This window comes from Taudactylus pleione, unplaced genomic scaffold, assembly GCF_031769625.1.
Source record: "Taudactylus pleione unplaced genomic scaffold, aTauple2 ptg000316l, whole genome shotgun sequence".
Lineage (NCBI taxonomy): Eukaryota > Metazoa > Chordata > Amphibia > Anura > Myobatrachidae > Taudactylus > Taudactylus pleione.
In genome coordinates this window covers 4,721,670-4,735,400 of record NW_028284717.1, presented here as the reverse complement: position 1 = coordinate 4,735,400, position 13,731 = coordinate 4,721,670, and the positions used below count along the sequence as shown (strand labels likewise).

General features: G+C 38.5%; 1 pseudogene; it reads left to right on the top strand.

Annotated features, from left to right (window-relative positions):
* The first annotated feature begins 1,325 nt into the window (after nucleotides 1-1,325).
* LOC148510556 (5S ribosomal RNA) lies at nucleotides 1,326-1,444 on the top strand (annotated as a pseudogene).
* The last annotated feature ends 12,287 nt before the right edge of the window (nucleotides 1,445-13,731 follow it).

The following is a 13,731-nucleotide window of genomic DNA, read 5'->3' as shown; positions in this document are numbered from 1 at the left end:
TATTTTACATTTTTAGATAAATTTTATCTACAAATATGCGGGACAGCCATGGGTACAATATTTGCACCTAGCTATGTAAATATACGAATGGGTATGTGGGAAGATTTATGTATATATAATAACAACCCTTTTATAAATAACATCTATTTTTATAAACTATACATTGATGACATTTTACTAATTTGGGATGAAAAAGAAGATGATTTTAATACATTTTTAGAGTTTATTAATCTTAATAATTTTAACTTGAAATTTAACTCCAATATAAGTAGCCAGCAGATAGAATTTTTATATTTGGTTTTATATAGCACTGGAGATACAGTGTTAACTAAGAACTATATTAAACCTGTTGACACCAACAGCTACCTACGTTATAAGAGTGGGCATGTAAGTAGTTGGAAAAGCAATATTCCATTCTCACAGTTTTACAGAATTAAACGCAATTGTAGTACAGATCCTCTTTGTGATGAACAAATTAAACTATATGCAGACAGATTCAGAGATCGCGACTATCCCGAAAAAGTAATCACAGAGGCTATCAATAGATGTGAACATCTCAAAAGAGAAGAAATATTGAATGAAAATAATTCCAAAAAACAACAAAGTATGCCGAATAATCGAGTAGCATTTATTACACAATATAACTGTGAGGAAAGAAGAATTCGAAACACCATCAAGAAACATTGGAACATATTAAAAATGGATCCACTACTAGAGGAAGTAATACCAGATCAACCTATTATCACTTTCAGAAAATCTAGAAATCTTAAAGAAATTTTAGCACCTAGTTTATTACCAGAAAATACAATAATAAATACCTTAACAACAAAATGTGTGGGTGCCTACAAATGTGGCCATTGTATTGTGTGTAGATACCTTCATCCAAATAGAAAAACCTTTTTTAATTATAATAATTCAAAGCAATATCATATGAAACAATTTGCAAATTGCAACACCACCTCTGTGGTTTATCTTATAGAATGTCCTTGCGGACTCAAATATGTAGGGAAAACAAAACACCCACTAAAACTTCAAATACAGGAACACATCAGATATATCAAGAATAAACTAACTACTCATTCAGTTTCCAGATATTTCCTAACAAAGCACAATTCTTCAATAGATAATATGACTTTCAGAGCTATTGAACATGTTACCCTGGGTCCCCGGGGAGGTGATCTAGCTAGAAAATCATCTCAAAGGGAGATGTACTGGATCTATGAGCTTAATACATTGTCTCCACATGGGCTAAATGAAAGCTATGAGATTGCTCCATTTCTATAAAGAGCCAGAACTCTCAGTAGATACAGGACATCGTATCAAATAACTACGGCCATACCACACTGGAAGTGCCCAATCTCGTCTGATCTTGGAAGCTATACAGTGATGGGCCTGGCTAGTACTGGGATGGAAGACCACCCAAGAATACCAGGAGCAGTAGATATTGTAGGAAAAATCCATTGTATAAAAGCAGAGACCTGATCCTCTTTTAGGAGCAATCTCATATTAAGCTTACTAAGAAGTCTTCTAATGTATATTGCCATAGAGAGAATAAATGAATCCTAACAAGCTCTGAAATGAGTTTTAGGTGTTTTATGTATTTATGTTTTCATTCATTCCTATTTGTCGAGAATTTTATGTATTATGTTGAATATGATCCAAGGTTGGATATATCTTCTTTACATACACGTATATCTAGGTTCCTATGTCCAAATCTGGGTTTATTGAATGTAAATCGTAGTATAAAAGTGACTACTGAGATGCTTTCGAAGTAACTACTGAAATAAGACAAATGAAATACTCACAGCTTATAAGGGTGTCTATTAAGAAATATCTATTTAGACGAAATATAAGAATAATTGTTAAATATGTGTTAAATATGCTTTTTACCATTCCCTAGGCAAATATTTATTCATGAGAAATGTCCTTTTATTCCCCAAATAATTTTTTACCGTCTCTATTATTATTTATTTATTATATTATTTATTTATTTACTACACTGATTAAATATATCTGATGGTTTGGCTCAGTATATTAGCAACTGTATTTTATGGGACAAAACAATATAAACACTGCGGATGCTCAATAGTATCTAGAATGTACAATGGGTTAACCATGCTCTGTACTAAAATATAAGCTACTTCCATGGGAAATATTGTGAATACTGGCACTATAGAAACGAAGTATCAAAAAACTTTATTTCTGGAGCTTGCGGGTCGCGTGCGGCTCAAGTAACACGTGACTTCCGCCGCTGTATGGTGATACTTCCGGGAGTGCGTTCCATGTGCGTGTCACACCGGGACTCGCTTCCGGAGTATCAAAAGCAAGCGGAAGAATTGAAAGAGGTCTGCATATTATGCAATCGGCCATGTTTGCTGAGATTCCATGTTAGGGTATTTACAAACGGAACCTCCGGACAATCAACTTCCGGTCACGGGCCAGGTGATGCTGGATCTTCCAATTAATTAAACATGAGGCGCACTACTATAAAAATGGACCATGATGAGCTATGTCTCATAATTCCTGCTCCCCTTGAAGAAGTCTGAGAGAGACGAAATGCGTTGGGACCTCCTCCATCCACCAGCATATGGACTAAGAAACAGGCAGCTATTGAAGTGCCTGCATCAGCACTTTATTGGACTTTTTTATTCAGCTAAGTTTTATGATTTTTTTACTTAGCTATACCTAATATATACCTCGATTTATGTAATTTTGTTTTTATCTATTGTACCTTCCCCCTCCATTTTATACACCCTACATTGTCATTACCCTTTTTGTCCCCCATATTCTATTTAAATTTTTTTTATATACATACATCAATTTTATTAAGAGTATTTTTTATTCACTCCTTAATACACTATTATTAATTTTTTCACGTTTTTTACTATATATTTATATTGCACGGGTCACTTTTTTAGAATACTGGAATATTCATAATTGGAATATATCTACTAACTCCTCCTAAAAAATCTGGTACGCACATAAAACTTACTTGTTGTATGTCCAACATCTTCCTACTAAATATACTACACTATCAGGTGCCTTTTCCTCTTTCCCATTTCTCTAGATTTCATTTAGCTGTTGGCCTAAATCAGCACCCTGAGGAAAAAGCTGCCATCTCTTATTATTTGAAGAAGTGTATTTTTATTCTAGAATTCTTTAAATAAGGACAATTTTTTAACAAGGACACTTTTTTTCACTTGGACACCAATTGACTTTATATCATCAGAAAGCGCCAGTTCCTAGACTATTGTTTTTTTCATATATATATATATATATATATATATATATATATATATATATATATGTACAGTATATAAATATAATAATAACCATGATTTTTTTTTTCTCGTTTTGAACTGTAGCTATTAAATAAAACAGAATTTTGTAAACCAGAAGACCCCTCTACTGTTATATTTAGATATTTAGTAATCAGACAGAATCCCTCTAAATTAGAATATTAGAATAAACTTGATTATTGATCCTTTGCGACAGTGACACTGCTAATTATAATAAATTATACATTACAACTATTAATATTGTGCTTTTTACTTTTTTATATTCCCTTTCAAATATTTAGCTAAAAACATTTTTTTAAGACAATTAGTAAAAATTCTATTTTCTAACCACTGTAATTTAAACACATTCCAATCACTTTCCTTTTCCAATTTGTTGGACATGATTTATTTAGTTGCTTGTCATTTTGTTTTATAAAATAATTTAGAGTGTCAGCTAATTAATTTCTCTATTAAAAATGTGGAAGATACTTTTCCATTTTCTATATACTGTAGATTTAGCCACATTATCTGCAGAGCACCCTGGGTCAATGACTATACAAATGATTGAATATACTAAAAATAATTTTGTGTACATTGACCAAAATATCAATTTAGAGAATATTATTATGTAATACAAATACCAGACCAGGGTGTTCTATTGTGGTATCTCAGAAACACAAATACTTACATTTCACTAGGCATTACTTTTGCATATGCTACAGGGCAGGTGGAAATACATGCTGATGATAATAAGATTTGCGCAAATGTGTGGAAATACAGTATGCTATATTTGCGTGTAATTTTTATGGCAATTAACACCCATAGCAACTATTCAATAGTCCCCAAGAGATTTTATCTATTCACTTAAATAAGGGAAGGAATACTAAGGGCAATGTTGGGAGACATATCACTGAGGGTTGCCTAGCAATTATGATGGGCCATACAATATGCAGGAGTGTGCCATCAGCCTCTCATAGGATCATGCTGGAATACATAGGCAGTGAGAACTCATGGCCGTTATACAGTCGCTTCAACTTCAGTTGTGCTTCACTGTTCCAGATTGTGTTTTATTTGTTTTTTTAATGACTGTTTGCTCTCTGCCCTGACCTCGGATCTGTTTGACTGTTCAATTTGTCTATTCCTTTTGTGCCTTGCTATTAGTTTATCTGACTTATTTCACCTTTTTTATATACAGTATGACAATTTTACCCTTTAATATTATCGGATATAGTCTCAGTGTATTTATATGGTTTTGTGATTGGTTATCTGTCACTTCCACATATTATTTCCAATGGGATTGTTTACTATTGTTAGAACATTCTGATTGTTAATTCAAGTTATATACTATAGCAGTTATTATTAGATATAATTTCCATTAAGTGTAAATACTCACTCAAATATACATAATCTTAGATAAATTTTTACTGTGTTGGCAGCATCTAAGTATCAGTTAGGATGGATAGATAGATAGATAGATAGATAGATAGATAATACTACAAATTATATCAGTCTAGTACAGCAAAACTAACCAATAATACTGTCAGAGAACACTATTTAGGATGCCATCAATCATAACATACAAAGTGTCAGTACATACAAAATGTATGTACTAATAGGATCTACCTAATTGCACAAGTGCACATTAGACATTATCCTTCATTTCTTATTCTTGGTATCTTTTATTTATTACATTTATCAATTACATTATGGCAGAAGCACCGTTCTTTGTTTTGATGTACATACTATATACCTTACTCAGCTCTCCTTGTTTTAGCATTTGACATAATGTGAAAGGTTATTTGTCATAGAGTAGTTGTGCAAATTACTGGAAAAATCAATGTGTGCAAATGAAAGACATGTTGTGTCAGAAACATCTCAGGAAGCTTGTGCTAGTAATATATTTCTAAATTACAATCCTAAACTTTTACGCTATGCAAATCTGTTTTAAGTAATAAATTATTCTACACCAACCATGTGAGGAAAGACCGTTCAACTTTATAATGATTTATTTGGAAATAATTATTGAAACGTTTACATGAATAGGTTCTTTTTGTAACTGCTCACAATTTTTTTTACAGTGCTCTAAATTTATCACCTTTAATATAGCAGTGCTCCAAAGCTGATCAAATGTTTTATTTGCAGATGAACACATATTGAAATCTTTAAATACACTGTATCCTGAATGCGAAACAGATGGCCACCTGTCTAACTGTGGAATGTGCTGGTTGCTATAGCAAAAATGTTTTGTGTTATATTTGATTCAGATACTGAATAAAATATGTGTATTGTCCTCTGAATCAAATAGAACATATCATCAGAGTGCTAGTGTTATGTCCAAAATGTTTCAAGTAAATGTGTAAATATATATGTATGTGCAGTATATATATATATATATATATATATATATATATATATATATATATATGGAAATAGTATTTCTTGGATCACGCACAGTGTATTATCCTGATTGCAACATTGAAGTGCTGGTATCATACATATGAATAGTTAATCGACCACTTAAATCCTTCAAATAAGAGGAGGCAGCAGTCCCTTCCGTAGGTCTGTATGGCAGTCAGACGAAATAGTGATCTGGAAAATGGGGTGGAAAGGACAAGCGCCAAAATAGTGTCATAAATTAATGAATGATGGTGCCCGTGCTCAAATAATAATGAGCGTACCAAAAGATAATTCTTTAAAGCTTGTCTGTAAATCTTGTTGGTGGATGACATAGAGCTGGACCCGGATTACTGGTGCCAAATAGGACCTTGATAAGAAGAGGCTCTTTGCAGAGCCAAGTGGAGAAGAAAAATAATATAGTGTAGTATTTTCAGAATAGTGAGTCTCGTGATAAATGGTTATGCGTACCCAATTATTTCTTGGGTAAATGCATGTAGTGATAACCTTGGTAGCTTTATCCAAGTTTCTTCTTTATTTTTCAGCCCCAGAAAGTACCCACATAATGTGGTGATGGTCTGGTGACGGTCCTTGCAAAAAATTATTATTTTTTTTTCAGGAGTGGGGGAAATGGCGAATCAGGCTCCACGCTATTAACCACTTTATAGCCTTCGTCTGTGAGAGGCGAGAGAGAAGGAACGCGGCTCTACAATCGTTGGGTACAAAGTGTCCGGAGAACGGGCAGGAATCGATTGTTTCCCTCCAATAGATCACTGTGATGTCACCGATATTTCTTACATGTGACTTGTCTCACCGTCAGGTCCATAACTATTGGGACATTGACAGAATTTTCAGATTTTGGCCTCTATTCACCACCACAATGGTTTTGAAATGAAACAAACAAGATGTGCTTTAACTGCAGACTTTCAGATTTAATTTGAGGGTAATTACATCCAAATCGGGTGAACGGTGTAGGAATTACAACAATTTCAATATGTGCCTCCCACTTTTTAAGGGGCCAAAAGTAATGGGACTATCAACTCAAAAGCTATTTCATGGACAGGTGTGGGCTATTCCCTCATTATTTCATTATCAATTAAGCAGGTAAAAGGTCTGGAGTTGATTCTAGGTGTGACATTTGCATTTGGAATCAGTTGCTGTCAACTCTCAATATGAGATCCAAAGAGCTGTCACTATCAGTGAAGCAAGCCATCATTAGGCTGAAAAATCAAAACAAACCCATCAGAGAGATAGCAAAAATATTAGGTGTGGCCAAATCAAATGTTTGGAACATTTTTAAAAAGAAAGACCGCACCAGAGAGCTCAGCAACACCAAAAGACTCGGAGGGGGGCGTGGCCTAACTGGCAGAGTGGACAGACGTGGCTTTATACAGCTCCTGCCTTACCTGTCCTTTATAGAGAAGAGCCTGCGTCTTACCCACTTGACACATCGCTGCTCAGACACCTGTGGGAGCCCACACCACCCTGGCTCCATAGCCCGGACTATTGTAGCGATTTGAGCCCCCTGCTCGATTGAGGCCTACTTCTCCCCCTGAAGCCGCGGCCTCGAGTTTGGAGCCTCCGTGGTCCGCGGGTTGTGCCTCCGCTAATGTTGCCGCTCCTGACCCCAGCTATCTTCCGGGGTGTGCCGCTACCTTCCTCCGTGGGGATCCTCCGGTGAGTGCCTCTCCCACTCCGTCTTATAAGCCCCCTGGACACCGCTTTAAGGAGTGCTGTTTTAATCGCAGCTGCCGCCACCGCTGGCTCCTGCTGGGCCCCGTGAAGTGACACATCAGCCCACAGCTCTTTCCCCTTTGAAGAGGCTTTAACACTGGGCTCTGCCCCACCGCCCTCCTTGGTGACCATTTAAGGGGGTCTTGCAAAGCCCTGCAGGCCGCACGGATGTGTCCCCCTGGCTACATGTACACAGCCTCCAGCCCCAACTGAAACCTATAACACCCCTCCCAGTCCATACTCACTATAAGTGTGGGTTGTTGTCTCCAGGGAGTCGTCTGCCTTAAGGAACATTCTGAAGAGATGACTGGGCCTTCTTTCTCTGTATAACCCTCTGTGGTGTCCGTTATCCTGTTTAACTTGTGCTGGACTCAGTAATTATTCTCCATTACAGTGTTCTCTGATCCAGTGATACTGGTGCTCCCCCCGGTGGTCATAGCTTTTATTGCATGCCATAACAGCACTTGGCAGTAGATTTATATTTTTCACCTTTGTCGACAACACTTTTGAGCGATATTTATGTAAAAAAGGCTCTTAACCACAATGACTGTCTCTAACATACTACCATGAAACAAGGCGTTATACATCCATAATGGCTATATAATAATCCCCTGGCCTCTGGGGGTTGGTGATCGACTGCCTCAACTTTTCATATGACATCGTAACATTTAAACGAACGTTTACTGCCTATCATTAACCTACATTTTCAGCTACCTATATGCCATGGGCAAAACCGGGAAATCTGCTCACAAGAAAGAGACTCCTCATCCTAGAACAGAACCATCTCAATCTGACCTACGTCCATTTCTCTTGCCAACTCCTGCTAAACAAGACTCTATCTCTGACTCAATAGCATCTTCACCAGATCCATCAAATCCTCCTAGCCCTATGTCAATGGAAACCCCAGCAATGCAATCCTCTGCGAAGTCCAACAATGACATACAAGAACTTCTGACATACGTCAAGACATTACCGACAAAGTCAGACATCCAAAATACTCTTCGTCAGGAATTGGCGTCTGTTAAGCAAGATCTTTCTTTACTGTCGGACCGCCTTACGTCCCTAGAAGATAGTCAAGAACACACAGATTCCTCTTTGTCTAAGTTGACAACAATAGTTGCCCAACAATCAAGGGAACTACTCTCGCTTAAAACCAGAATGGAAGACTTGGACAATCGTGGCCGAAGAAATAACATACGCGTCAGGGGCTTGCCTGAGGATGTCCTCCCCTCAAACTTAATCGATGCTTTAACAAAGATTTTCAATGAAATTCTCGGCAATAACCCAAACGACAAGCTACAATTTGACCGAGTACATCGAGCTTTGCGGCCGCGTGGCTCCTCATCCGACCGCCCGAGAGATGTAATCTGCCGATTACACTACTTTGCCCAAAAAGAGGAAATAATGCGGAAAGTCAGGCAACTAGATGGTGTGGATTTTAATGGCGATGTTATTCACATCTTTCAGGACTTATCGTGGCACACTCTGCAACAGCGCCGAGCTCTACGCCCACTGACTGATGAGTTGCGCAAACGCCAATTAAAGTACAGATGGGGATTCCCCTTCCACCTGCAGGTGACTCTCTCAGGCAAATCGCACACTCTCTATAACCCCTCTGACCTATTATCCTTTTGTTCTGCTCTGGGCCTTCCGAAAATTGAAACTCCTGATTGGAAAGAACCATTAGCTCAATGGGACTTGCCCTCAACTGAATCACGGCCTTCCTCTTGGCAGACGGTCAGGAATCCTCAACGTCGAAACAGGTTTTCCCCAGATCATTCCGCAGCAGAAGTTACCTGATTGTGTATTTCCATTTCCCTTTTCTAGGATAATGTTCACTATAGAGAGCTAATTTATATTTAATATTGACAGTGTTATATTTTCCCATAATGTAATGTTCACTAAACTTTAATATGTCTTGATGTTTATATCTAGAGTTTTATACCTTGCTAACCTTTTGAGGTTGAAGTTGACACCAATCCCCTGTGCCCCCTCACCCGCTTAATGTATATTACTACTGAGACTTCGGACCATAATTGTTGTTCCGTGGTTTCAGTCGCGGGTTTTTCAGTATTGTTTATCTTGCATATCTTGTTAATGTCTGTTTTTCAATGTTGTTTTCTTTTTTTTTTCTTTATTTGTTTTTTCTTTTTTTTCCCTTGGGTCTTTGAATGCCATTATTTCTTTGCCATCCATAATGTCCCTGCCTACTAAAATTTTAATCTCCTCCGTCAATGCCCGAGGATTAAATTCTCCAGAAAAGCGTTCTCAAATGTTGCGCGCTCTATGGGCAAATAGAGTTGATGTAGCACTGGTTCAGGAAACACATTTTAAAATTGCAGCGCGCCCTCAGTCTTTGTGTGATAGACATTATTCTGCTGCCTATTATAATAATAACCCAGAGGGGAAGTCGAAAGGCGTCGCAATTATTTTCTCACGCAAACTCCCCATTTCTGATGTAAACATACATAGATTGATTCCGGGTAGACTCCTCTTACTTACATGCCACATATATAATCAGGTCTTCACTTTCATCAATATTTATGCCCCCAACAAGGGCCAATATGATTTTCTCCGGTCTGCAATGGATATGGTTGACCCCCTACTTCAGGGTATTGTTCTTTTGGGAGGAGATCTTAACTGGTCCTCAGACCCCTCACTAGATATATCTAAGGATGCGCCTAGGTATCCCCTTGCTAAGTACAAAAAAGTCAAGACTTTGTTTCATAATTACCAACTGGCAGACTCCTGGAGGACATTATATCCCACGGGCCGTAACTACTCCTTTTATTCCCATCCTCACAACACATACTCTCGCCTGGACTATCTATTCCTCAGCCATAGACACCTCCACATGCTCGCTGAAGCTGACATTGGGCCAATAACATGGTCAGATCACGCTCCGGTCTCATTGACGTTGATCCTTCCACATTTTTCCTCTAAACAATGGACGTGGCGATTAAATGAATCCTTCTTACAGGACACATACTGTAAAGCCGAAATCGATACTGCGCTATCTGACTATATTACCCACAACGACTTACCAGAAACTTCCCCAATCTCAATATGGGAAGCGCACAAGTGCGTTATCCGTGGTAAGCTTATACAATTGGGCTCCTATATTAAAAAACAAAAATCCGCACAGATTTCGACCCTTTTACAACAAATTAAATTACTAGAGGCGTCGCATAAACAAACCATGTCTAAAGAGGACTATCATAAGCTTATGGAATCTCGTAATATTCTTAGCAAATTACTTTCGAACAACATACAGTTGTCCGTTAAAAAGTGTAGAAGTCGCTTTTATCACTGGGGTAATAAGCCGGGACGTCTTTTGGCTAGAGCGCTGAGAGCCCAGCGAGCATGTGGATTCATACACACACTTAAGGATAGTGGGGGAAGGCCTCAAGTTGAAACCTCTAAACTTGCAGAATGCTTCCAACAATATTATTCTTCTCTTTATAACCTACCTAATACTAATCCTGTATCCTCTAATCCTCTTACTTCACAAAACGTTCTTGATTATTTGGCTTCCATTTCCTTTCCTACTATCTCACCTCTAGATAAGCTGGCGTTGGAGGTTCCATTCTCTGTGCGTGAGCTAGAGTTAGCATTAGCCTCTTCACCTACGGGAAAGTGCCCTGGCCCTGACGGCTTAACCATAGGTTATTACAAGAGTTTCCAGAATAAACTAATCCCTATGATGTTGAAGGCTTTCAACCATATCTCAGTGGAATTGCAATTTTCTAAACAATTCCTAGAGGCACACATCTCAGTCATCCCCAAAGCTGGTAAGGACCCCTCCCTGTGTTCGAGCTACAGACCCATTTCATTATTAAATATGGACCTTAAATTATATGCCAAGCTAATAGCTAATAGGCTAAACCCCCTCATTCCTCAGCTGATACATACTGACCAAGTCGGATTTGTTAAGGGACGGGAGGCACGTGATAATACCACAAAAGTCCTCAATTTGGTACACTTTGCTACTACTCAATCAAAGATCCCTATTATCCTACTCTCCACCGATGCTGAAAAAGCGTTTGATAGAATTAATTGGTCTTTTATGAGGTCTGTGCTGGTACACATGGGATTGGGTCCCGTGACACTGCATAGAATTCTGGCCCTTTATTCCTGTCCTTCGGCGAGGGTGAGGGTCAATGGTGAGCTGTCTGGATCTTTCTCCATACACAATGGCACGCAACAAGGCTGCCCTCTGTCGCCATTGATTTTCATCCTTTGCATGGAGGCTCTGGCCGGATCTATACGCGCCAATCCACTTATTTCTGGGATTATGGTAGGTGAACAGGAACACAAACTGGCTCTTTTTGCGGATGACCTATTGGCTACTGTTTCCCACCCGGTGACGTCTCTGCCTCACTTGATGCATGAGTTTGACCGTTTTGGAAAGTTGTCCAACTTTAAAATTAACTTCACAAAATCTTGGGCCTTAAATCTGTCTGTGCATGCTTCTGTAGTTTCGGGTTTGCAGTCGGCTTTCCCATTCCCTTGGCACCCTTCTCATATTACCTATCTAGGGGTTAAAATTCCTAAAAACATGTCGCATCTCTTTAATATTAATTTTTCTCCCATCCTCTCCTCCATTCGAATGGACTATTCCCATTGGCATTTGAAACAACTTTCTTGGCTGGGTAGAATAAGCATGGTGAAGATGAATACGCTTCCTAAATTGCTTTACCTCTTTCAGTCTTTGCCCATTCAGATTCCAGATTCCTGGTTCCGTTCGCTAAATGTCTTAATTCAGCAATTTATTTGGTCTAGGAAACAACCTAGGATTAAACGTACTCTTCTAACTCGACCAAAACAACTGGGTGGTCTCCAACTCCCAGATATCAAAGCATACTATCACACTATCCACCTTAATAGAATTCTTGAGTGGACTAGATATAGAGAGGTGAAGCAATGGGTTGCCCTTGAAGGTCGCTTCATGAAATTTCCCCCTGAAATAACACCTTGGCTTCCTTCCATTCCTAAACTAGATTTCCATCATCCAACAATTTCTCCTTCCCTTTCGGTGTGGAATTCTTTAAGAAATCTCCCTTATATTTCTTCACGCTTTGGACCTCTTACTTCTTTTTTGGCTAACCCGGATTTTCCCCCTGGTATTGATTTTAATCAATTCCCTAACTGGGTGCGGGAAGGCCTTTTTCGGACTGGCCAGCTGGTGACTAAGTCAGGTATCAAAGCATTTCTTGATATCCAGGAAAGGTGGTCAATACCTCATTCAGATTTTTGGAAATACCTGCAAGTTCTCCATTACCTGTCCTCTGCGGGTAGAATGAATGTTTCTAGTCGAGATCTCACTGCTTTCGAAAAACTTTGCATTTCACCAACCGATCCATCCCACACAATTTCTGCTATCTACCAGATACTCCTTAACAACCCTTCCTGTATCATACCTCCTTGGGCTAAAAAATGGGAATTAGATTTAGGCATTACCCTCACAGAGCAAGAATGGCAAACAATATTTCTCAAGGCACACTGCAGCTCAACTTGCTCAATTATCAAGGAAACGCAATACAAAATTTTGATGAGATGGTATAGACACCCTACACTATTACATGCCATGTTCCCAACAAAATCCAACTGTTGCTGGAGATGTCTTAGGGCTCCAGGGTCATTACTACATATATGGTGGGACTGTCCACAGCTATCTAAATATTGGTTGGAGGTCATTTCCGTTTCACAACAAATTTTAGGCGCGCCTGTCCCCACTGATCCAGCATTTTGGTTAATAAATTATTCTGAGTCCTCACTGGGATACTACAAAAAGTCCTTGCTGCGCCATTTGAGTAATGCCGCAAGAGCTGTCATTCCAATTCTTTGGAACTCTTGTAACCCGTCCACACGTAGGGACTGGTTCCAAAGACTCGATTACTACATGTCAATGGAAGACTCTTCAACCCTCTCCATCAATAGCCCTTTTATTCTCACTAATACTTGGCTTCCATGGTTGGAATACAAAAACTCTATGGAATATAGAAATTATATGTTTCCAGCCGTAATTACCCCGTAATATAGACTGCAGCTTCTTTATATTGCTAACCACTTACTTTTAAAACATGAAGACCCTTCCCTGTTCCCCCATTTTTTGTTACTTAGTATATAGTTTTTCTTTTTACTTTACTTTACCTTCTTTATACTGTGTGATGTGTTTATTGAAATGTAAAAAAGTGGTTTCTAATTTGCGTACATTTGGACACGTACACGTTGATAATGTTTTGCTTCTGTATGATGTACGTTCTTTGTTTGAAACCTCTAATAAAAACAGAATGCAAAAAAAAAAAAAGACTCGGAGGACCAT